At 56.8% G+C, this 25369-nt stretch overlaps 1 protein-coding gene across 3 annotated transcripts in view; it reads left to right on the top strand.

Moving 5' to 3' along the window:
* The window catches only part of TWIST2 (twist family bHLH transcription factor 2), a 78483-nt gene that overhangs the window by 18245 nt on the left and 34869 nt on the right, over positions 1–25369 (top strand). Inside the window, exon 2 of one of the 3 annotated variants that reach the window (XM_045482336.1) lies at positions 1787–2743. The exons of the other annotated variants lie outside the window; for them this stretch is intronic. The gene's annotated coding sequence lies outside the window, so the exon portion shown is untranslated. Of the gene's footprint in view, positions 1–1786; positions 2744–25369 lie in introns of those variants that run through there. 3 annotated transcript variants of the gene reach the window in all.

Here is a 25369-nt window from a genome sequence, read left to right on the forward strand (position 1 = left end):
CCAGCCTGGGGCTCCCAGAGGACTGGAGGCTCTCGGCCGACCCCGGAACAGCTACCTCGGAAGGAGCTCTGGGGGGGCCCCGGGGCCTTCCCGGGTCAGGGCTGAGGCTGGGGGGTGCCCCGGGTTGCAAGCTCACCATCTGCCCGGATCTGACCCCTCACTCTGGTGCACATTGTGTTCCCGGTGATTCTGCAGCCGAGCGAGACTTAACACACACACGACCCATAGCTTTGGCTCCGAGGAGAGGTGAGGAGGCCGTCTAAGGCACACGGCACTTGGGGGCGTGGCCAGCACAGACCCAGCCACCCCCACCCCCATCACTCGGTCACGCCATCACTGGGCTGGACCACAGGGCCCCTAGCTGCCCCTCATGAGATACAAGATGCTGTTTCCAGGGTGGGCAGCTGAGCATCCCTGGCTGAGACTGGATCACCGCGTTCCGAGCTGGTGATTCTCCGGTACCAGGTTCCCCACACCGTCCTGGGTGCCCCCTGGCACAGACATGGCCAACCGGGCTCGGTGTGGCGATTGGCACAGCGTGGAGGGGACGTATTCTTTTTTTTTTTTTTTTTTTTTTAATTTTTTTTTTCAACGTTTATTTATCTTTGGGACAGAGAGAGACAGAGCATGAACGGGGGAGGGGCAGAGAGAGAGGGAGACACAGAATCGGAAACAGGCTCCAGGCTCTGAGCCATCAGCCCAGAGCCCGACGCGGGGCTCGAACTCACGGACCGCGAGATCGTGACCTGGCTGAAGTCGGACGCTTAACCGACTGCGCCACCCAGGCGCCCCAGAGGGGACGTATTCTAATGGCTCAGCAACTACTGAGGAACTCCCTGCATGTCAGGCACAGTACAGGGGCCTGAAGCAGCCATGAAGTCCCCACCACAGTCCAGCGACTGGGGTGGGGGCTACTCCTTGCATTTTCTAGACCCGAGTGTGGGTCTCAGAGGGGTCATTACCCATCAGGCCCAGTCCGTGTGCTGGCTGGGGGCTGGTTGGGATTGAATTTATGCGCTCTGACCCCACGGTGGTGCCTCTCCCCCAGTCTTCAGGGGCCTGTGATCTTGAAGAGAGAATCGTTCCCTGACCTGTGTTCTCAGGGGTGTCTGACATCTGCAAGACTCCGGCTGGTTTGGAGACGGGGGGGTGGGGGTGGACGTAGAGAAGGAACAAATGTGATGGCTCAGCACGGCCACAGCTGGATGCCGTGCACAGCGATCCTGCCTTGCTGGGAGTGGCGGGCGCGGGGACTGACATGTGACTGAGGGAATGCCGCGTGACGAGGCTGTGTTGGAGGTGCTGTCTGATCACGTTAGGGGGGAGAGTGGGGTGCAGATGTCTGATGCTTCAAGTGGTTTTCCTTCAAGGATGTGGCCGGGGAGGACTCCACAGAGAGATACCAATGCGTGCCAGACCCACTCGAAAAGTGAGTGATGAGGATTTGTCCACCCAGGGCGGGAAGGTATGTCTTCGGCAGTGAGGAGCTCTTTCAGAGAGGTGATGGCCACAGGCTACTGCCATAACTTGTTCACCACCATGGGGTTGGAACTTTATTGCAGAAAGAACAGTCTGGGCCCTCTCGGGAAAATTTTCAGAAGACAGGCAACAAAAGCAAAAATAGACCAGTGGGACTTATCGACCCTAATGGACAGGGTGACGACGGCTGGCTGCAGAATGGGAGAAGATCTTTGCAAATTTGTTAACATCCAGAACGCGTAAAGAATGTCTACAGCTTAACAATTTGTGATCTGATTTGTAATCGGACAATCTGATTTTTAAAAAGGGCAAAGGACTTGAGTCGACATTTCTCCGAAGATCATCTACAAATGGCCAACGCGTACAAGAAAAGGTGCTTCACGTCCGTACACGCAAGAGAAATGCAAATAAAACCACAGCCATCCCCTCGCACCCATCAGGACAGAAAGGTGAGGTGTTGGCGAGGACGTGGAGAAAGGGGAACCCTCGTGTGGTGTGCGTGAGAATGCGGACTGGTGCAGCCACTGCGGAAAACAGCGTGGAGGTTCCGTAAAAAGTTAAACATGGAACTATCCTGCTTCTGGGCATACACCCAAAGAGATGGAAAGCTGGGTCTCTCCAGAGAGATGTGTGTGCCCGCGTTCATGACAGGCGTCAAGAGGAGGAAGCAGCCGAAATGTTCTTGGAGGGCTGGGTGGATCAACCCCTCGCGGTCTACCCCTGCAGTAGAGCAACTTAAAAGGAAGGATGTTCGGACACCCGCCACAACGTGGGGGGACCTGGGACGTTGACACTCAGTGAAACAAGCCAGTCACAAAAAAGACAAATGATGCATGGTTCCACTTACATGAGGTCCCTGGAGGAGTCGGATGCATGGAGACAGAAGCCTTGCAAGAGGAAAACGGGGAATGTTTCATGGAAACAGAGTTTTAGTTTTGCAAGATGAAAAAGTTCTGGGGATCGGTTGAACAAAAACGTGGACATTCAATTCACTGTTGAGATGTACACTTGAAGATAATAAAGACGTGGGGTGCCTGGGGGGCTCAGAGGGGTAAGCGTCCGACTTCGGCTCAGGTCATGATCTCGTGGTCCATGGGTTCGAGCCCCACGTCAGGCTCTGTGCTGACAGCTCAGAGCCTGGAGCCCGCTTCGGATTCTGTGTCTCCCTCTCTCTCTGCCCCTCCCCTGCTCACATACTGTCTCTCTCTCAAAAATAAATAAAGATTAAAAAAAAAATTTTTTTTAAATGACAAAGGTGGTAAAATTTGTGCCGTGTGTGTGTTTTTAAGGTAGGAATATACATATATTTTCAGTCCAGGTACCCTAAATACATCATCTCATTTGACTTACAACTTTCAGATGTAGGCCTTTTTTCTTTTTGTTGAGACGTCATTGACATATAACATTGTATCAGTTGTAGGTGTAGGACACAGCGATCTGATATTTGTGAATATTGTGAAATGGTCTCCCCGGTATGTCTGGTTAACATCAGCCACGGTAATAGTTACAACACTGTTTCTTCTGGCGATGAACACTTTTAAGATCTTACCTCTTAGCCACGGTCAAATATTCAAGACAGTGTTGTTAGCTGTAGTCACCATGCTGTGCGTGACATCCCCAGGATTTGTGTACTTTGTACCTTTTGACTTCCCGCACCCAGCGGTTCCATCGTGTAATGGTGAGCACTCTGGGCTCTGACCTCCTGCACCCATTTCACTCACCCCTGACCCCTGACCCCTGGCCTCTGACGGCCACCAATCCGTTCTGCGTATCTGTGAGGTGTTTTTTGTTTGAGATCCCACAAGTAAGTGAGATCATACTGTATGTGTCTTTCCCTTTCTGACTTGTTTCATTGAGGATAATGCCTTCAAGACTCAAACACATCATCAAAAATGGCAGGACTTCATTGTTCTTATGGCTGAATAATATTCCATTGTGTGTATATTCCACGTTTATTTCATTCACTCGTTCATTCATCGTTGGATGCTTAGGTTGCTTCCGTTTCTTGCTGATAGTAAATAATGCCGCACCTGTGTTTTTTCTTACAGTTAAAACTTTCAGGGGGCGCCTGGGTGGCTCAGTCGGTTAGGCATCCAACTTTGGCTCAGACCTCATGGTTTGTGAGTTCGAGCCCCGCGTCGGGCTCTGTACTGAACCTGCTTCGGATTCTTTGTCTCCCTCTCTGCTCCTCTCCTGCTCTTCTCTCTCTCTGTCTCTCTCAAAAATAAATAAACATTAAAAAAAAAAACAAACCCAACAGAACTTTCAGGAGGTGTTCCTGCCATAGTAACTGGAAGAGGGGAACAACTCTTGGACACCTCCCACTCCAGGCCCTCTCTGCCCCCACTCCCTGAGCAAGCTGGCCGCCCAGCGGGGCTCAGCAGGTCTGAGAAGCGGTCTCAGGAGCAGGGCCCTGGGTATGTCAGGGCTTCCAGCACCCTCCAGGTACAAGTGATTCTTACGGATTTCAGAGACAGGCTTGAGTCCAAAGCCTTACAGAAATTAGAGCCCCTTTTTTGTTTGCCTGTGTTTAGACTTAGTAACTTAATTTGGCCGGTCTGTGGAGGAAAAGGTGACGGTCTTTCTTTTCTAGGAGTTGGATTACACATCTGCCGATTTGATAACTGCATCTTCAAGGTCACGCACACAAAGCTCCCAGAGGCTCTAGGAACCGTGAATTATGAAATAGCACATACATGTCTGGGGGGAGGTGGGCCTCACCGGGGACGTGGGCACGTCACACCCAACAGATGCCCTTTTGGCCGTAGGCACCTGAGCAGGTTGGTGGACAGATGACCAGTGCTTCCTCCTTTTGAAGAAGGAAAATCTGAAGGTCATGGACGTACCTCCAGCAGGACCCACTCAGTGGGTGGTTCCAAATAGCTGGTCTGACGCGACAGAGTTATTCTTTCCGAGCTTTTCCGTTATGCGGTGCTCACATTTATTGAGCACTGACTGTTTGCAGTCTTATGCTTGGTGCCGGACACATAAAGGTGAGGGTGATTTGGTCTGTCCTGTGGGGGGTTTGCCGTCCAGCCACGGAGACAAGGAGGTTAAGCCACTGGTTACGATACCACGAATCAGTGTTGGGCCCTGGTGGTTTGCAAACCAGGAAGGCGTGGATTCATCCGCCTCCCGGGCACCTGCTCGTGGCTCCTCTTGAGTGGATCTGAAGGCAGTGAGGGCTCTGCCCTGCGAGGCCGTGCATGGGGCCGAGGCGGGTGAGGCGGCTGGAGGGAGCAGGGGGAGACCGGGAGCTAAAGACAGCTGGACGTCCGTAGGTACACATTCTCAAACACAACGTAGCGTCCTGCAAAGCTACCCTGTCAGGGCAGGACAGAAGCAAAACTTGACCCAAAGTCACATTGTCTGGAAAGACTTGATAAGTGAGCCTGTAAGGAATGTTCTGGAACATCTCAGCTCCAAAAAACAAAATAATAAAATGTGTTTGTTCAGGTCTTGCTCAAGAGACGCTGGAAGCCTGTGATTCATCTCCCGGTCTGCTGTCCCTGTCCCCCAACCTAGCCCGGGAACGGGGACTGTGTCGTGCACGGGCTGCACGGGCTCAAAGCCGTGTTGGTGACTCTGTCTCAGCTCACTGATCCATATTTGCTGAGGAAAACCAGGATGGTTCACGTGCAGTTCTGCATCTTGCGGAGACACGGCCCATGTCTTGGGGAAGTTAACAACCTGTCTGGGAGACACCGGGCACAAAGCAGGCAGAGCCCAGGCCCAGGGTGGGGCGGTGAGGGGTGGGGACCATCTTCCCCAGTTACGAGACCCCAAAGAGGAATCACAGACCAAGGTGGGCACCTTGGGGGGGTGGCGGCCGTCATCGGTCAAGGGGAATAGCCACTTGGGGAACACGATGGCCCAGACACTTGGTCTGTGACCAAGTCGAGAAAATGGAAACCAGAGTTGCCTAAAAGTCCCACCCTGCCTGCTGCTGTGGTTATCGTAATTGCACACGTAGCGTCTCTCTTTAGTCCCACGTTCTCGGAGCTGAAGATGTGCGATATAGTTACCAAGTGTCTTTGTTTTGCAAAAGAATGGGGAAAATGGGAGGATGCCAGCAGAGGAGCTGGCCCCGGACCCCCGTGCTGCTACAAGACGCTGACATTTCGCGATGATTTGTGTCGCGGTTGGACAGCAGCCCGCTGACTTTCTCCCTGTTGGACGCTGGTCCGCACCAGCCCTGGCCCGGTCCTCCTCCGGCTGCCAGCAGGTATTTTTGTTTTTGGGACATAAATCCCGGCCCTTTCCTCGTCTTCTGGAGCAGAGACATCTCTCCCCCTGGAGATCGAGGTGAACACCCCCTGGGTGCCAGCTGTGCTTCAGGCAGGAGACGTGCCTGCGCTGGGCCCCCCCCCCCGGCCCCCGAGCCCCCCCGGGAGCAAGCGAGGCTGCATGAGTGGGGTTCTGTGTCCTCGTCTGTCTGTCTCTACCACACTGGAGATACCCTCCCCATGCACCCCGCTGTGGAGCCCCTGCAGTCAGCTAGGCTCTATCAGCGACTTCGGGTAGAATGCACGAAGGAAGAAAAATAAATAAAGTCAGACGGGGGAGAGGCGGAGCTCACGCAGCCTGGGTGGATTTACTTTCTCTTACTACCAGAAGACTCAGGAAACGATGCAGAAAATATGAAATACATTCATTGGCTCTCCCGCCTCTTAAATGGTTTGACCTAAGCGGGCAAATCCTGGCTGGGGACAGGGGACATCTGGAGGACATCACTGTCTCAGGCCACAGTGGACCCAGCTCTTTGCTCTGGAGTGGGCATGGCGGACGCTTGGCCGTTCAAGGAGACCAGATGACAGATAAGAGGGACGAACCCAGCTGCGGGTCCTCCCGAGAAGGCCACTTCAGTGTGACCCCCTGGGAGAGGCTCCTTGCCGTTCTTCCGGCAGCTTCCTCCGTGGGGGGAAATGGATTTGGCCAAAAGAACAGAGAAGAGAGAATGAAGTCTATGTGATGGCGGCCAAGCACTCTGAGAAGGGGCTCGTCCCCAACGCTTTCTTTTTCCTACGCCCGGCATCTGTCGTTTGCTAGAAACCGCAGAATTGCACGTCACCTTGAAACAGGGATTGGCTTCCCCCGAGCTGGACGTCCAGCAACAGATGGGAGCCAAGAAAGCGCTGTGAACTTTAGCTGCCTGACCAGGGTCACAGGAATGCCGTAGATCGAGCCAGACAAATCCCCATGCCGGGGACCACAGGCCTCTGCGCATGTCTCCCCTGTCCCCACGCATCGAAACCACAGGTGAACAGATGGAAAGACCACCTCACAGATCCTTGGCCGAGACCTCTGGACCAGCGCCGCTCAGGCCCCGACGAAGGCTGACTGCGGGAGACTCGGGTGCAACAGAGAAAACGTGAGTATAAGACACGGAAACTGGCCCCTTGTGGGGCTCCCCCGTCGGGCAGGGCTGGGGGGCGGGGGCCCCGAGGCCCGCAGGGTAAGGTTCAGATCCTCACCCCCTCGCCGCCTGTGGGCGTGGGGCCTTGGCAGAGTAGGGCCCCGGTGCTGAGCTGCGTGTGAGGGCGCCCGGCAGCCGCTGGGCCCTCACCAAAGGGAAACCGAGGCGGGGACTCTCAGTGGCTCGTAACTTTTTGTACTCCTAAGAATTTTGAAACTGGGAAGAACAAAGCCCTGGGGAAATGACTATAAAATGTTTCATGAACTACTTCTCAAGTGGTATCAGCCTCAAAGTATGTTTTCTCTGGATGACTCCCTTCTTCTTTCAAGGATCACTCAGGCAATAAATAGGCACCCCTGGTGGGTCCGTTCCTCCTGGGGACTGTGGAAAGCCCCCCCCCCTTTGGGGACAGCCCCCAACACACAGGGTATCTGTCATACTGTGATACCAAAACCCGTGAAACATGAAAAACAAAACAAAGCAAGCAGGCCCATCTCATTAGGAACTTAACCCAAATTCCAGGTAAAGTACAAGAAAAATTAATTCTCTGGGACGCCTGGGTGGTTCAGTTGGTAGGCCTCTGACTCATCAGTTGACTTCAGCTCGGGTCATGATCTCACAGTTCATGAGTTCGAACCCCGCGTCGGGCTCTGTGCAGGCAGCTAGGAGCCTGCTTGGAATTCTCTCTCTCTCTCTGTCTCTCTCTCTCTCAAAATAAATAAACTTAAAAAAATAAATTCTGTGATGTTTCAAAAGTGTAAGACCCATGACATGGAGGTTTTACTGATGGACGATGAGGGTGATTTCACCTTTGGGTCCTTTCCTGGGCGTTGACACACGGGCAGTATTTGTCAACAGCACTGAAATTGTTCGTGACCCTCACTGCTCTGTATGCCGTTCGTCACATCCACGGTCAGAAGAGAAAGGATCATCTCGGTGGATGCTGAAAAGGCATTTGAGAAAATTCAACATATTTCTGACATTAACCTCTCGTACTTAGGATTTTCAGAAGCTACAATAAAAAGATTCTTCCTCCCCTTCCTAGAGTGTGCGTCTCGGAAGCCGAAGTGACAGTCAAGTCATTTGTGTCAAAGTCAAGACTGTTCTCCCCGACATACTGTTCTGTAACATTGCTTTGAACGTTTTAAGTGATTCTATAAAACAAGAAAAAGAAATAATGATGAGGTCTGCCAGAAAACAGAACAATAAAAGATATTGTCTGCCAGGAACCTTGCCCCCCACCCCATCACCAAAAACGTCCCTCCAAAACCTTTACGACTGATGAAACCATGTAGAATGGAGGCCAGTTACTAAGAGAAGATGCTTTTTGAGAACACCTTCATGCATGCTAGCAATAGCCCGTTAGACCGTGTAATGAAGTCCAAGGGGCCAGAAAACAAAAGTGTATAATCCCTCATGAAAACTATGAGATGGGGGGAGTCCAGCAGAATGTTGTTTTGAATGAGGAGCTCTCTGTGCCTGTGACGCTGTTTGGAAATGCTTACTACCATGGCCGTGACCTTTCCTTCCCCAGTTAACTCAAGTATTTAGTATGATTTTTAACTGGACACAATTATCCTGGAGTATATATGGCAGAGTAAGACCGCAGACATGTCGGAGAATGTCTGACAAAGCAGGGGGGCGGACGGGAGGGCCGTCCCTGGCAGAGGTGCTGTCTGTCTCCGGGCCCTGGCGTGGAAATCACTGGAAAGTGGGGGGCAGGGTGAGGACTAGAAGGAAACGGAACGCAGTGGTGCCAGAGAGACTTCTGGAAGAACCTGCACTTGTGTCATACTCAGCTGCAGGTGAAGGGGACGGTTCTCGCGAGCGGTATTCCCAGGGTGACCCCAAAAAGGCTGGGGTCTGGCAGGTCTGTGCAAGAACAGCCTTCGAGGTCGTAGAGACCAGAGTTCTCTGTGCGCAGCTGCGGCCCCTAACTCTTGGGGTGCCCCCCTCCCTGACCGCACCCCTCCCTTCTCCATGAGCCAGCGAGTGAGTTGTTAATGCGCGGGTCTCTGCCGCCAGAGGGGCGCAGGCGGGTCCCCTTACCAGAGTCCACGTGGACACCTGTAGACAGAGCTACACTTTTCTGCAGTGAATCTGGAGTTAAATGCAATGGCAGAGCAGCTCACAGGGACCTTGACACGGTGCAGGTGACAGCACCCGCCTGATGGGTTTTCCAGGGGAGGCCAGGACCCCCGGCGTCACGTGGCGTCTGTTCCTCCAGGAGATAACACAGAATGAAGACATGTCCCCCCAGACAGGAGTGACAGTGCAGACTGAATCCTAGAACCGGGCCCAGGAGCCGAGTCGAGTGGCGGCCGGGCCGCCAGCTGGACACGCGACCTGCTCTCGCTACTGCCGGCCGCCTCCAAGAGCTGACTTTTCTCTTTAACGTTTTGTTAAATGTTAATGTTGGAGGCCGCGGCAAGAATTCGCGCATTAAACATACCAACGGAGGGCATGTAATCGTATAGAAAGGCTGACGCCCAAGTAATGAAAAGTGAGACCGTAATTTAACGAGAATTCTGATCATACGACATCCAGTCCAGTGAGCGCTTCATGCAGAGACGGACTCCGGGAGGCACAGGGAGGCAGGGAGCCTGGACACACGGCTTCCAGGCTCTCTCCCTGCTGAGCCTGTGCCCCCCTCGGAGGGGGGGGGGTCTCTGCCCTTGTCTTACCCCAGCCCGGGCATCTTGGAGAGATGGGGGCTCAGTGATGAAGAGATCATCATCGGGGCTCCACTGGACTGAGTGGGGGTGCAGAGCGCCCCGTCAATGTGACCGTCCCTGTCCATCTTCCTAGGACTGTCCTGGTTAATTCCCGTGTCTGAGTCTGCTTGTTAACTGCCCCCTTCACTCTCAAAACTGGCTCACTTTAGGGGACGCATCATAGGGTCCACGCACACACACACGCACACACTCATGAGCTCTGCTGCTTTCTAGGGAAGGCTGTGCCTTAGAATTACTCGTGGGGTTTTCTGCTCTCTTCCCTGCTGCCTCTTCCCCATTGGGAGGCATGTGCTGAAAATCCCTCCCCCGTGATTCTCACCCCCAGAACCAGGGACCATGTGTCAAGCTATGGTGTGTTAAGGAAGGAATGGGGGCGTTATTTATTTATTTTTAACTTTTTTTTAATGTTTATTTTTGAGAAAGACAGCGTGCGAGCAGGGGAGGGGCAGAGAGAAAGGGAGACACAAAATCCAAAGCAGGCCCCAAGCTCCGAGCCGTCAGCACAGAGCCCGACGCGGGGCTCCAACTCCCGAACCACGAGATCATGACCTGAGCTGAAGTCGGACACTTAACTGACTGAGCCACCCGGGCGCCCCAAGGAGATTTTATTACTGAATGTCAGGGACACTTGTGTCCAGAGCAGTGATCTCTGGTGTTGCCTCTTTCAGCGAGCCCTGGCTAACAGGGGGGTCACAGAGAGCAGAGTGAGGGTCCCCTTTGTGCTCCTCTCGGCCCCCCTGCTCACTCACCTCCCTCCTAGAGGGCCCCCTCCCGGGCCGGCTTCACCTGTGCCGGGGCTGCCCCTGGACTGGCCAGCCTGCCTTCCTGGCTGTGAGCTCACATCCCTGTCCCGGCTCAGTTCCATTCAGCAGCCCAGGCTTGTGCGTCGCCCCAGTCCGTGGTCTGTGGTCTGCATCTGTGAACATCTGTGTCAGGAAGCGCCAGAGAGCGCTGCACCCCAGGAGCGCCCCCCCCCCCACCTCCCGCCTGGGGTCTCCCAACCGTGGGAGCCATTGGGCCACACGCATCTCTTTCTGTCGTTGGGTCCATCTGTGTCTCACACATGCACACACCACGCACACCCTTGCCCTCGCACACTGTTGCACGCGCACACACAGTGCCGTGCTCGGTTGGTCAGGACCGCACAGGCAGTCGACACCCTGGCGGCTGGGAAATACACCAGCGCTGCTCTCCCCGCTGCGCCGCGGCCCCGACAGATGCAGGAGCCGTGCGTCCTTGGCCGTGCGTCCTTGGCCGTGCCGGTGTGCCCTGCCTTGCAAAACAGACCGCGCTCGCGAAGCATGTGTGAATTTAATTTGGGTTCGCGTTGACTCATGTTGTTATGATCTCAGAGCCTCTCTGCCTCTGCGGTGATTGGCCGTCCGAGGCAGCGGCCACCACGGAGCTTCCGCGCTGCCCTGGCCTCGCCACCGGGGTTAATGGGCTGTGAAAACACTTAGGTTCGGGAGGAAAGCCTCTTGCGGGGCAGAGCTGTGTGCGACTCAGATTGCCCTGGTGAGGGGGCCCTCCGGCAGCCGAACCGCCTTGATAACCCACTTCTGAGTGTTGGCCGAACAAAACGCTGCTTTTTACAGAGGAGAAGGGTGTTCTCTGAGCGCTGCAGAGACCCGGGCAGGCCCGGCCGCCCAGGGCAGCTGAGGGCCGGGCAGACCCGGTTCCCGATGGGCAGGGCTCAGGGGAGAGCGGGCTCCGGGATGACCAGCGTCTGGGCCCCATGGCTTTCCCGGTGCCTGACCTCTTGCCCTGGTGTGCAGCTGGCCGGGTGCTGGGGGTGGCCTGTCCACCGTGGCCCCGGGGGCAGAGAGCCGGGGAAGGCTTGAGCCGATGTCCGCCGGACAGAGCTGCCCCGAGCGCAAACGTCTCCCCATCCTGAGACGGTGAGCCTGAGGGTGTTCAGACAGGGCCGGGCAGCCTGTGGTCAGCGTGGCCCTGGAGGGACTTGGGACCTCCACTTTCTGCCTGTCGTGCTTCAAGGACCTCGGAGGGGCACCGTGGCGGTCACTGGACCCTGCCTGCTTGTGAGGACGGGGCAGAGGACGTTTCCTGCCCACGGGAGCCGCCTCTCCTGGCCTGCTCTTCTCACTGTCCCGAGAGCGAGAGCACAGGCCGGGCCAGCAGGACCCATGCGAGTGTAGACAATGGCTTCACCACATTACTCACTGGGAAAACTCCTCTGATGTGAAATCCACTCGTGCTCGCTTCTGCAGCTGCTGTTCCTGAGGAGCTGGGCGGGCTCTCTTGACATTAAACAGGGCAGACGAGGGGGGAGCACAGTGGAGGGGGAGGGGCAGGAGACACCAGGGAAGTGACGGAGGCGGGATGGCCCGGCCCTCCTCGACCACATGGCCCTTTCCTTCCAATAGGAGGGAGGGAATGGGAATTTGAAAACAGAGCAGGGAAGACAGTGTGTGAGCAGCAGAGTTTTCTAGAAGCCTGGCCAGGGAGGCACCCCGAGTGCGTGGAGGAAGGTGGAGGAAAGTGGACCCCAGCCTCCGGGGTGTTCAGAAAGGACAGCGGAGGGCGTGCTGGCTCTGCCTTGTGGAGAGGGAGGTGGCCCTGGGGAACGAAAACCTGACGGGGCTGTGTTTTTGCTGGTTCCCAGCTGCATGATGTGCATGACTGTGGCTTTCTCTCCTGGAGCACCTGCCACACTTTCGTATCACGTGGCTGGGGAAGGTCAGTCCACGAAGCCGGGGGCAGGGTGGGTCTGGTCGCAGCCGCTCTGTCCCCCAGCCCTGGGCGGGGCGGGGGGACACCTAGGACCGGCCTGGTGTCTCTGAATTCCCTCCCAGCCTCCTCTTCTGTTCAGAAATCCTTCTGCTAACACCAGGCCCCTCCCCAAAAAGGACCGTGAGGACCTTCCGAGCTAAGCATGTGGGCCAACAACGGACGGTATGCCTTCACCCCGTTTTCTGGAACACGTATATCGGATGCCATCTGTGCCCCTGGACAGAACGTGTGAGGGAGCCCTCCAGTCTCCTTGAGTTTCTAGAAAGTCATGAGGCCCCCAGGGACCATGAAGATCCCTGAGCCAGGCACCCCCCCCCCCCATTTCTACCTGGGAGAAGTGAGGACCAGCTTGGAGAGATGTGCCCAAGGTCACTCAGACGGCAGGTGGCAGAGGGGAGGCAGGTGGGCTCAGCCTGGCCCGATGGAAGCTTCCTTCCGAAGCAGCCTCACGCCCCATGGCAAGTTCTACAGCTGAAGGTCTCGCGAGCCCCAGCTGGTGCACGGTGGACCCCACTCCCTGCTGGCCACACCACGGGTGCCCAGGTGTGAGTGCCAGGAGCATCCTGGGCCCCGGGCTGGTTACTTACCAGGCTGGAGGGGTGTGGTTCCCTCACACGTGCCCCCCAGCAGGGCAGGGGTGGGATGAGCAGTGCCCTTCCCCCGACCCGGGCGTGGAGACCGGAGACAGACAAGGCCGGTGCAGTATCACCTTTCTCGAAAACAGATGCAGGCCGACTCCCCCGTGGTGCCGGCGGAGCTGGACCCAGGTGGGCCCCCCTCGTGGTCCGCCGGGTGGGGAACCTGCTGGAAGGGTGCACGGGGAACGCCTGGTCCCTGCAGCCAGCTCCAGCTCCTGGCGGAGGGTTCCAGACCCTGCGCTGAATGCACTCTGTTTTCTCTTCCCAAGTCAGTCATTGGCCACTTCTCCAGCTTCCCTGGGGCGGGGGAGGAGGCAGGGGGAGGCCAGGGTTTCATCAACTGAGCTTTCTCTCTGTGGGAGGAGACGTGGCAGTGAAGGACCCACATGAAGACACGTTTCCCGGAGAAGCTGGGAGCAGGTTGGGGCCAGTCCAGCCCGCGGGAGCCTCCCCAGCCTCCTGGCCCGTCAGTTCTCAGGTCTGTCCCAAACAGCGCAGACGGCACGGGGGCCGGGACACCGTGGGGCCGCCGCCTCCCTCTCGGGGTCCCCTCTGGTGCTCGGGCCATCTCAGGGCGTGCTGCAGGGCTGGAGGGTCCCCCGCTCCTCCCGACCTTCTCCCTCCCAGGGCCCACGCGGCACCCCGCCGAGGCCCTGGTTCGCCCAGTTTTATTGGGTCGCGGCGAAGGGATGGACAATGAAAAACTGGCCTCTTGGGGGTTTGTTGTGCACAGTTGACCTGGGGAGAGTGTTCTGTTTGTGACTCTGCCCGTCACGGCTGTCTGGTGTTCTGTCTGCCGCACCAGCCCGCGGCCCCGTGGAGCGTGCGGAGGTGTGGGCACCCTCCCTGCCCGGGGCCTGGGGGGTTGGTATCTGTCAAGCAGGTGAGCTTCTGTCTGAGAATTGGGAGTAAGGGCGAGAATTCCCCCTCGAGATCTCCAGGAATCCTGCAAAACCTCCTCGTAACGGCTCTGCACCACCCTGGGGGGATGAAGGGGCTTTTGGAATATGTTAGGATCATTTTGGAAAGGCAGCCAAGGTGGTTTTTACATTCTTCGAGTATGCTGGTAATCTTAGCTCGCAATCATATCGCTAATGAGTTTCCCACTAAGACGTGAAATGTGTTCTGAAGAGCAACAGAGAGGCACCCATGTTTTACGCCTGCCAAGACCCTCTTCTGGGGTCTGAGTCCCCAGCCACTAGTGAAACATTAGCCCCTGCGCCCCTGTAAATATCCAAGGTCACAGCTTTGCTTAGTGTCAATTATGTCTTTGACTCCACAATGAATATCTAAAACTCAAGCTAGACTATACCGGAGGGAAAAATGGTTTCTGTCCACATCCTTTTGGTTCACTGAAACGTTTCCATTTCTGCTTCTTTGGTCCACAGCACAAGGTGCGCGGAAGAACTCAGATTTCTCCCCAGAGGGTGCCGTAGGGTCACCGGTGCAGCAAAGATGAGCCCAGTGTACGTGGCAACCCCATCATCCAGCCCTGAGTTCACCTTGCTCCAATCCCTCATCCAGCCCTGAGTTCACCTTGCTCAACATTTGGGAAAGCAATCCTCTGGAATGCTTCCTGGAGCCCCTAGGTTGTTGCATGTGTGCGGTGCTCTTGGCCGCCATCTTGGTGTGTGACTGTATGATGCTTATGAGCTGAACGGGGCAAGCGGGTCCAGAGGGAAGGCAGAGAGGCGTGCGGCAGTGGAGGGGTTGTGTGTTGGGTCAGCGGGAGCTCTGTCTTCAGCGCGGATTCCCAGCAGCAAGAGAAGCTGCTCCACGAGGGAGGCTCCGAGTGACCTCCCGTTGCCAAACCTTCCTATCGTGGTGGAAGTGTAGTTTCCGAAAGAGACCCGGGAAAGAGAGGGAGAAATGTCGTGTCCAGGCAGCCCTGGAAGACGGAACTTGGAGTAGATGGATTCACCACATCCAAGAATGTGCTTGAACAGTGCCCAGCAATCCTGGGTACAGATGCCAAGAAGACTCCGTGACAGGCCAGTCCACTGAGGCACCTTGGAGCTTTCTTCCAAGGGCAGCACAGGAATCTCGCCGGAAGTCTGGTGCCATTAGATGCAACATGGCAGCTCACTGCACCATGGCGGGCCTCCCGGAGCCACGGGTCCCAGTGGAACTTTCACGCCAAGGACACCATGCCGCGGTCCTGAGGACCGGGTGGCCCATCACTCAGAGGAGGGGGAGGAGAGTGAGGAGGCACTTTCCAGTAATAACCCGCCTTCCCTCAGTGCCCCACCTCTCCCCAACCAAACAAGGACCGAGGCTAGCGACTAGGACCCCACTGGCACCAACTTAAGGTCGAATACATATCACCGTATTCATCTCGGTGTTGTGCCCTTCTGTTGATCTTAATGAGTACTTTTTTTAAAAGTTAAGTCCTTTCACTGGTTGATTTAGCATCTTGCTCTCTGCACCTTCTCCCTACCCTACGTCCCCAGCCATTATTTCTGCCACCTGTGAATTTTCAGAAGTCTGATCCCAACATTTGGTAGAGATTAGTGAAATTAAATTATCAGACAGCTTCTCGAGGGAAATTATTTTGTGTTTTGGACAAGCCTTTATTAAAAAACCTTGCTTTGGCCTTTGAGGCAGACTCAGTGGCTATCTCCCTCATGCTCCTCAGGACCCCTGCAGCTGGGCAAGGCCATGTGACTAGCTCCAGCCAATGAGCTTTGGGAGCAAGGGACAATAGCATTTCCAGGCCGAAGTGTGGAAGAACCAGTGTGCAACTCCAGTCTCCCCACTGCCGCCCCAAGGGGCCAGAAGGCGTGTGTCCCAAACAACGCATCTACAAGATGGCAGAGACCCTGCCAACTTGGGTCCTGGGAGGCTGTGTGGAGAGGAGCCCCCGCTGACCCGAACAAGCAAGAACGGACAAGACGTAAATGACCACCGTGTTACCCCAGTGAGTTGTGGGGGTCTGTTTGTCATTGCAGCAAAGCCTCGCTTGCCCTGATGGAAACACCCTGAGAAAAGAGGGCAGATAATCTGGCGTCGCTCATGGGTCTCCCTTGTGTGGCCGCAGGGCCCTAGACAGGTATGCCCTGCTCTGTAAAATGGATGTGTGCTTAGAAAAATTATCTAAAGTGAGTCGCTCCACGTTCATTTTTAGAGAAGCCCGGTTTCTAAAGGCACTTTTCCCTGAAGCTTTTTATAAATCATAAAACTTTACAAAGGGTGTAACCATGGCATCATTTATTTGTTTTACTAAACGTGGGTCTCGGTATACCTGATTTCCTTGAAATAACTCATAGTCGATGTTGAAAATGTTTCATCGTTTTGCACTGCCCCTAAGCGTTATCTGACTTCTGATCTTTGGCTCAAGGTGTATTATTGGCTTGTCTTCGAGGCCCTTGCCGCCGTTTTGGGTTTTGTTGGGACTTCCTTGTGTCTACTGACTTTTCTTCCCGTGCACTTTATTTTAAAGTGGATTCACCTTGAATTCTTCAAGACTCAGCAGAACATCTGCATCACATCTATTTATTGACAAAACTCCATTAAAGAGGGTCTAGAAGGGAAAGTGGGTTTCTGGATTTAGGATTGAAAGTGGAAGTCCCAATCCCCTTGTAAACACTGCCATCGACACTGGGGGTCTTTCTTGGCAAAAGACGTTATTATGGGATGTTAAGCTGGAATTCAGATGGTAGTTAAATGCATGAACAATGTGGAAGGGGGGTCTGCACTTAAACAGCAGGCCTGGATTTAGCCGAAAAATACCCCAGCAAGTATCTGGACACGTAGCTACTCAGCTCTGAGAATAATTGCCAGGGGGTTGCTCTGTTGTCTTTCAAATATAAGCGGTCGCTTCTGGCTTCCAAACTCGGGAATATTGTTGCAATCCATGAAAAAAGACACAGGGAAATTTGGGAACATACACAGCTGTACAGGCACCTGTGCACCTGTGAGCCCCCCCAGTGACTGCTCAGGCTGATGATGCTTCCAGAAAGGAAGACACCAGAAGTGTTCTTTGACACGTGGGTGATGAAAAATGTTCTTTTAATTGGGGTACTGGTTGGCTCAGTCGGTTGAGCGGCTGACTTCCCGTCAGGTCATGATCTCACGGTTTGTGGGTTCGAGCCCCACGTCGGGCTCTGTGCTGACAGCTCAGGGCCTGGAGCCTGCTTCAGATTCTGTGTCTCCCTCTCTCTCTGCCTTTCCCCCTGCTCGCGCTCTGTCTCTCTGTCTCTCCCTGTGTCTCTCTCTCTCTCTCTCAAAAATAAATAAACGTTAACAAAATTAAAAAACAAAGAAAAATGTTCTTTTAAGAAGAGGGATTCCAGTGCCTTCCTTGGGTACCTCCTGGCTACCTGCTTCCTGGTGCTATGGCAGGTCCAGGGTGCAGAGAGGCTCCTTATCCGTCCGTTCCCAAATCCTGGCCATCCTGAAGGTGCCGTATTCAGCAGAGGGTCGTGGGGGCAAACAGAAGCCAGGCGGCAGGACCAGCCAGGTGTGGCGGAAGCGTCATTTCATACCCTCCGCCCACACCGGCTCCTGTGCGACGGACCAGTTTGAAACAGCATGGGTGTATGACCTCCGCCCCCACACGGGGACACCAGTAAGGACTGGAGCAAACTTGGGACGAAGGTGACCCTTAGGGAAGAATGGCGGGGGTGTGCGTGTGTTTACATGCGGCGTGTGCCTATGTGATGTGTGTCTGGAGCGTGTATGTGCATACGTACGGCATGTGATAGTGTGACAGACACACGCGCGCACACACATACACACCTACTCTAGAAGTGCACCAGTTGCACAAATAGCGAATATATCTAAACATCAAAGGCCCTAAAGTCACTGCCAACCAGCTGTGCTCTGTCCATCCCTGTGTTTCCCGAGTCTAAGCAGAGCCAGCCACACTGCACACGATAGCTATTTTTTCTATCATTTCAAAGAAAATTCTGTCTATATTTGTGCCATAAATCGGGCTGCCTGATTTATTTGCCTGCAGCGTCCAGACACCCCAAACCCAGATGGAGTCAGTGCATGTGACACGGAGTAGGATCTTGTCCCTCACACCCCTCCACCCTCATTTGTAACCGCCGCACGTCTGAGTGCCCTCCGTGCGGATCTCTTAACACTCCGCGAGCACCTGCCCCGCGCCCGCTGGCCACTCACCTGGGGCACAGGTGGACCCAGCCCGCTTTATAGGTGAGACACCAATTGGAAGGGAGACACGGCCAGGCTGTGCACTCACAGACGCTGGTCACGGGTCTTTGCGGGACGTGGCAACATCTGGTCTGGGTCACAGCCGCTGCAGCGGGACGGGAGCCCTCGAGAGCCAGGCAAAAGTCAGGGCTCCCTCATCATGACATCCCGGGAATGCTTTTGTTTATTTTCAAACGCTTTGCTCCCACAGTCCCCGTGGGGGAGGGGTCAGGAGCCAGCCAGGGATCTCACGAAACCTGTCAAATTGAAGGAACCCGTTCTGCGCACTGCACAATCAAGGAAATGGTGTCTCCCTTAGGATTTTTTTTTCACTATTTTTTTTTTTCAACGTTTATTTATTTTTGGGACAGAGAGAGACAGAGCATGAACAGGGGAGGGGCAGAGAGAGAGGGAGACACAGAATCGGAAACAGGCTCCAGGCTCTGAGCCATCAGCCCAGAGCCCGACGCGGGGCTCGAACTCACGGACCGCGAGATCGTGACCTGGCTGAAGTCGGACGCTTAACCGACTGCGCCACCCAGGCGCCCCTTTTTTTCACTATTTTTAAAAATGTCGTTATTTCTCTTGAGAGAGAGACAGAGAGACAGAGAGACAGAGCGTGAGCGGGTGAGGAGCAGAGAGAGAGAGCGCGAGACAGAATCCGAAGCAGGCTCCAGGCTCCGAGCTGTCAGCACAGAGCCCGACGCGGGGCTCGAACTCATGAACCACGAGGTCATGACCTGAGCCAAAGTCAGACAATCAACCGACTGAGCCCCCCCAGGCGCCCCAATTTTTTTTCAGAAACGTGCATGCACAGTCATTTCTCATTTTTTTCTTATTGAAAATTATTTTGAAAAAAAAAAAAAAGTCCGTAGATTTGAGTATGGGAAATTTCAACCCAGGGATAGTGAATGTTGGAAAACTTGAGCGATAAAGACCATGTTCCTGTATCTCCTGCCCTGGCCCCGTCCGTGTCGGATCAGCACCAGGACACGTGACTCCTTTTCAGGCCCTGCGACACCCACCCACCACGGAAGGGGACAGTGCTTCTTCCCTGTGGGCCAATACGGGTCTGTGCACGTCCACCCATACTCCCAGAGCCTTCAGGATCCCACGCAGACAAGGGAAGCCCGTGGACTGGCGGACCGTGAAATTAGAAGCGTTAAGTCTCAGAAATAAAACGTTGGGAATCACAGCTCTTTGTCTGAGAGAGTCTGACGGACGTCGTTTTCGGGAGAGAATACCAAACACAGCTTCCAGGGGCGATGCCAAGGTCAAGTGCTTCAAGACGGGCAGGGCGACCCTGACTGTGTCCGCAGGGCTGGGGCCCCTTCTTAGCCAACAGGGGAGCATCTCTGTGTCCCCCCACGGGCCCTGGAGGTCCTGGCTGGTGCTGAGCCGGGGCACCGACGCGGGCATCTCCCCGGCCCTAACTCGGGGCTTGCAGGGTTCACGTCGGGGCCGTACCCTCTTCTCTGCGCCACCTGGATCTCAGCCTGGACTCTGTCTCCCTGTCTGCTGTCCCTGTGGCATGCGGGCTCCCAGGTGTGAGGTCCGCTGCAGGGTGAGAGAGAGGTGGATACTGGAGAGGGACCCCTTCACTCCGCAAGAAGGAGGCGAGGTCGTGAAAAGGGCGCGGAGGCCCCGAGATAACAAAAAGTGGAAGTTCAGAGGCCAGGGGTCACGCTCCGCTGGCTGATGGTACCGTCACTCTGGGAGCCGGGGGGGTCAAGGGTGTGCACGTTTTCCAGGCGGAATGGCCGGTCCAGCAAACCCTGCCGTTCTTGGGTCCCCGCTGCCTCTCTCCCTCTCCAGTCTGTCCCTAGAGAGACCTGAGCACTTGCAAGATGTCCCTCTGAATTCGCAGCCACTGAGCACGGGAAACGTATGGGACGCGTGTGAGCGAGGTCGTGCAGCTGCAATGGGACACTGAGGTCTGTTTGTGGACCGTTTATCCTTTCTTCTTCCGTGTGTCCGTGAAGTTGGACGGTTTATCCAGTCTCAGCTCTCGTTGGCTGCTAACCCGGGCGCGTTCTGTCTCGCTCGTGGAACCGTCCCGCGGCAGCCACGCGCCCCCTCCCTCGAGACCCCAGAGCCTTGGCTCCAGCGAGCTGCCGCGAGGCCACCTCCAGGATGGCCGGTCCTCCTCCGGCCTCAGCACGCACCCCCCGCAGCCCCGTGGCCCGTGCCACCCTGCCTGCGTCTGTAGACGCGCAGCCGTACTGGACAGAGTCTTCGACGCCTGAGTGTGTGCTCGTTGGTTTCTAAATATGATGTGTCTCCACGCAGAGGCCAGTTTTATTCGCGTGGTGCTGGAGGTTGAGGATGTGACATAGGCTGAAAGTAACTGAGTCCAGAGCTTGGGGAGCAGCAGGTTCTGGGCCTGCTTCTCAGGGGGTGTGTGAGCCAAGGCCACGTCCGCGCTCCTGAAAACTGGGATGTCCGCGGTGCCTGGAAACGCGCACTTCGCACCAGACCCCGTGTGCTGTTGGCATTTCGAGACGCATCCCACACCTGCAGCGTCTGCCGAAACCAGGGAGCCCAGAGCTGTGAGGGCTGATGACTGGAGCATAGTAGGGCTCTTCCCATTACCAAGTAGGGACTTAGCATTCTTCCGAACATGCACGAGCGTGTGCATGAGATTTCTAAAGTAGCATGTTTTGTCTGGGTCATTAATAAAAAAAGAGGAGTGTTCAGGGGCGCCTGGGTGGCTCAGTCGGTTAAGCAACCGACTTCGGCTCGGGTCATGATCTCCTGGTTCGTGAGTTCAAGCCCCGCGTCGGGCTCTGTGCTGACAGCTCGGAGCCTGGAGCCTGCTTCGGATTCTGTGTCTCCTCTCTCTCTCAGCCCCTCCCCAGCTCATGCTCTGTCTCTGCCTCTCTCTTAAAAATAAATACAAAGTATTTTTAAAAAGAGTGTCCAAGAAAATAGGTCTAGAAAATAGATTTATTTCTGTCAGCAGTTTTGCATTTTGAAAATTGCGTCTTTTTCTGAGATTGATCTTGGGAAGTGAATGCTGGTGGCCCTTGCCAGGGGGTGCGCGTGGGCAGAGCCGACTCACTGCCGGGAGTGGCTGCACGCCCCCGTTGCCCACTGCTCGAGGAAATAGCCTGAGAGACGTTCTCTCGCACTGAGGCGAGGTGGCACCCAGAGCCCGGGGCTCTGGGTTCAATTCCCAGGTCTTGGTTCCTTCGCCGTGCGGCCAGCGTGGCTTGGTGCGGGCCGCCTCCGTTCGCGGAGGTCCTCAAGACCGTCCCTCGGAGCCCTCCCTGCCCCCTGACCTGCAGCACCGGTGGGCGCTCTGCTGGGCCTGGTGACCCCTGCCTGCCCCGTGCGGGGACCGCCCACCCCCGCCCCGTTCTCTCCCTCCAGCAGGGGGCGCCACACGTGGGTCCCTTCTGGGGTCCGAGCTGGGTATCCTGCCAAGTGAACCCCACCTCCAGCTCATTGCCACCTGCTCTGCTCTTGCTGGCTCCCCCCAAGGCTCCTTCCCTCCTCTTCCCTCTTCGGTTCCGGGTCACCACCCCTCCTGTCGCTTCACCCACGTGCCCCGCCCGAAGCCCGCTGTCGGTGGGTGGGTGGGGGGGGTCTCACCTCCTCGAGCCTCGGTCCTCGAGCCCACCCCACAGTTACCCCTGCAAAGCCGGCCCGCTCATGCCAGTGCCCCCTGCGCTTCTCACGGACCCCCGTTGCCCACCCCGGGCCCCTCCCCAGAGTCACGGCTCACCGTTGCCCCCGAAGCCCCCTTAGCTAGCCCACCCACCTGACCAGAGGTTTAACTGTTGCTTCTCTGTGCCTTTATTATGCGCCTTTTTATACCTTTACTCTAACTCTTACTATATTTTGCTCTAACCATTTACGTTTGTAGCAAAATAGTTGTAGATCCCACGTGCTTTTATTGTGCCTTTGTTAGAACGTTTAGCACATACTTGTTATAAGAACGTGTTCTGCCGTCTGTCCCCAAGTGAACTGGCTTAGGACAGGGACCGAGCTGTCCTCAGCCTTAGACGGTCGGCCAGCAGAGGGCCTGACATGGGTGGACCTTCGGTGAATTTCCTCTTGAGCCGCCGCTGCTGTCACGGGGAGGGGTGTGTCCTCACATACTCCTTTGTCAAGTGTGCAAAGACATTTACTAAGTCAGCGTTCGCGGGTCTGGACCCACGTGACCGGTGTTGTGGGACGGAGGACCGTGGGATGGGGATTCCTGCCTCGGGCCTCGGGCCTTCGCTGACCTGAGTTCTGGTGACGACGCTGCACCTGCCCGGTGGCTTGGCGCAAGTCCCCTCCGCCGCCACGGGCCCCATCTCGTGTCTGGGGTGACGTCCCTGGATGGGTCATTGCGACAGGCACTTCCTGCGCCTGAAATAGGGCCCTACAGGGTGATTTTTTTAACACCGCCTTCTTCGGCCGATGGGTTTTATTTGTCGGCAAGGTTGGTGCCATCTGGAGAAATCACGGTTCGCTGCTCCAGGAAGTTCCTGAGTTTGGGGGCCCCGTGTCCCTGGAGGAGGCCGCACCCTCCTGTCACCTAGTGACTCAGGCCTGCTGTCCCTCACCACCTCTGAGCTTGGGGCTTTACTCTGCAGTGTCCCATGACTCACGGAGGACGAGTGGGGAGGCCTCCCTCAGAGGAAGGCGGACGGGGTAAATCCTGAGGGTGAACACTGGGCCTCCTGCGCCAGCCCCCTCGGATCCGAGAGCGCTGGCCAGGAGAGCCGGGGGCCGCGTCCCTCCGGGGCCCAGAGCCTGGGAGGCACCTCGCAGAGGAGACATCTGCGAGCGGAGGCAAACTTGCCTTTTCCCCCAGGTCGCTCTCAGGCCAGCCCCTTGGCAGGCGGGCCACTCCAGACACAGTCAGCCTGAATCCCCGAAGCCAAGCCCCAAGGAGAGAGACACAGGGACCGAGAGACAGCCCTGCTTCCAAGTTGGCGGGAGCCTCTCGCTCCCCTGAAGGAGCAAGGCCAACAGTTCGGCCGCCAGCCACCAGGGAGCTGTGGACGGTGGGAGTCGTGGACGGTGGGGAGCCGTGGAAGATGAGCCCCCGCATCATAAATACAGTCACCGTAGACGGGGTTCCTCTTTCTCAGGCACGAGGCAGGCCGGGGGTCAGACTCCCGAGTCCCAGAGGTGAGGGGGGAGGGGCACAGTGTCTTCTCACCCGCCTTCCCCCTGCCCCCTGCCCCCTGCCCCGAGGCCCCAGGCCCTGAGCCTAGGCCCTGGCGTCTGGAAGCGTGGGGCCTGCCGCGGAAGCAGAGAGGCAGGGGACACAGGGACACCCGCCCGCGCCGGCCTCCCGGCAGCCTTCCCAGCGGTCTCACTGCCAGCTGGACGCACAGGGCCACCGGTCCCGGGAATCCGGGAGGTCCCGCCAGGGCCACACCGAGCGCAGCGCCTCGGCCACTTCTCTGCCCCGGCGGCAGAAGCCTAGCAGCCCGCTGGTGTCCTGGGAGCCTTGTGGGTGCCAGGGGGCACCCCACCTGCCCACCCACCCATTCCTGGGAAAGCAGACCCTCCAGAGGGGAATGGGCCAGGCCCTGCCCAGCACAGAAGCTCCTGGGTCTGGACTCTGGCCTGCGTTGGAGAGCGCCATGGCCTAGGAGAACCCCGTGGCCGTGGCCTCTGTTTAACTCTTAGAAAAAGGGCCCCAGGACCAGCAGAGAGGGACCAGAGCATCCTGCCTGTCAGAGCCACTGCTGGACCCAGGGATGGGACACAGGCCCTCCTGAACGGGGCAGGGACGCTGGGGGTGGCGGGACGTGGCTGGGAGAGTGGGGTGGCCAGGGCACGGGCGGGCAGCCAGAGGAGCCTGGTAAAAATCTTATAAGTCCGATGGCTTCTTGACTTGCGTTTGTCTCAGTCACGACTGTTAGCCTTTGTCTGTCTTCTCCTGCCTCCACCAGCATCCCACAGACTGTTCCTTGTGTCCCGTGACACCCCTTAGGAAACCCAGTCGTAGGCGATAGAGTCCGAGCCCCCTGGAGGACCAGTGGTAATTCCTGCCCTGTCACTTAGACGTGGGTCCTTCCGCACTCGCTGGCGGGGGGCGGGGGCATGTTCTGTCGTTTGCCTCTAACCTTCTGCCCCTCCAGGACAGGTGCACAGGGGTTGGCAGGCAGGGGAGGGGGCCTGAGCCCCCCTTTGCCCCCCTGGGGGCCCCCGCGTGCTGCCCTCACCCCACCCAGCACCCAGCAAGGGCAGCTGGGTCTCCGCCCTTCTGGTCAGTCAGGTGAGGCTGGCAGGGGTTGGCCGCTTGCCTGCTGGGGACGGTCCTGCCTGCGGCCTGACTGGGGCTGCCCGCACATCCGACCTGGAAGGAGGTTGCACACCGTCTCCTCTGAAGGCAAATTGTTTTATTCCTCTGTCTGTGGACAAGTCGCAGAGATAGCCCCTGGGGCAAGGCGGCTCCGGGAGAGCGAGCGTTGTGGCGGCCGCTCACTGGCAACGGCCCAGGCCGGCCGGGCTGGCGGGCCGGGGGGCGGAGCAGAGCCAGCCTACACCCAGAGCCAAGGCTGTCTTCAGAGCCCTCACCAGGAAGGAAGGAGCTCCCAGTGAGCTGGGCAGTGTGACCTTCTCAGAGCCTCCAGGGCCTGTCACTGGCACCCCTAGGGTGACCGATGGCGGGAGGCCTAGGCCGGCTGCCCAGCCGTGTCCGCTTTGCGTCGCACCCGCCTGCCTGTGCGTCGGGCAGAACTGCGGCCGGCGGGCACAGCCTCGGGGCCTGGCTGCCTGCAGAGGGGACGGCCCCCCACCAGGGGCATCAGGATGCCCAGCCTCGTCTCTAACCTGCCGTGTCTCTGGCAAGTCACGGCGTGTCCAGGCTGCGGCTGACCTTGCTGACCGGGGACTGAACGACGCGGACTGAGCGTGCTCTCCCGTTCCCGATTCTCGAGAAGCGTCTCAGACGAGCTGGGGACTGGGGACGTGCCAGGGTGCAGAGGTGGACTCCCGGGTTCAGGGCCAGGCCTGCCCCCGAATTCCTCACGAGCTCTGGTTTGATGCAGGTGCCGCTGGCCAGCAGCCACCGTCAGAGCGGCAGGAACTTAGAAGGCGTGAGAGTGATTCTAGTGGACCTGGCACTTTGCGCCTGCACAAGCCTTGCACGGGGTGGCTGTTCGGTCTCTTCACCGTGGCCTCTTTGGACAGGGGTTTACTGAGCATTTACTCCGTGCCAGGTGTTGGTCTAGACCGTGGAGACC

The sequence above is a fragment of the Leopardus geoffroyi genome, chromosome C1 (assembly GCF_018350155.1).
Source record: "Leopardus geoffroyi isolate Oge1 chromosome C1, O.geoffroyi_Oge1_pat1.0, whole genome shotgun sequence".
NCBI lineage: Eukaryota > Metazoa > Chordata > Mammalia > Carnivora > Felidae > Leopardus > Leopardus geoffroyi.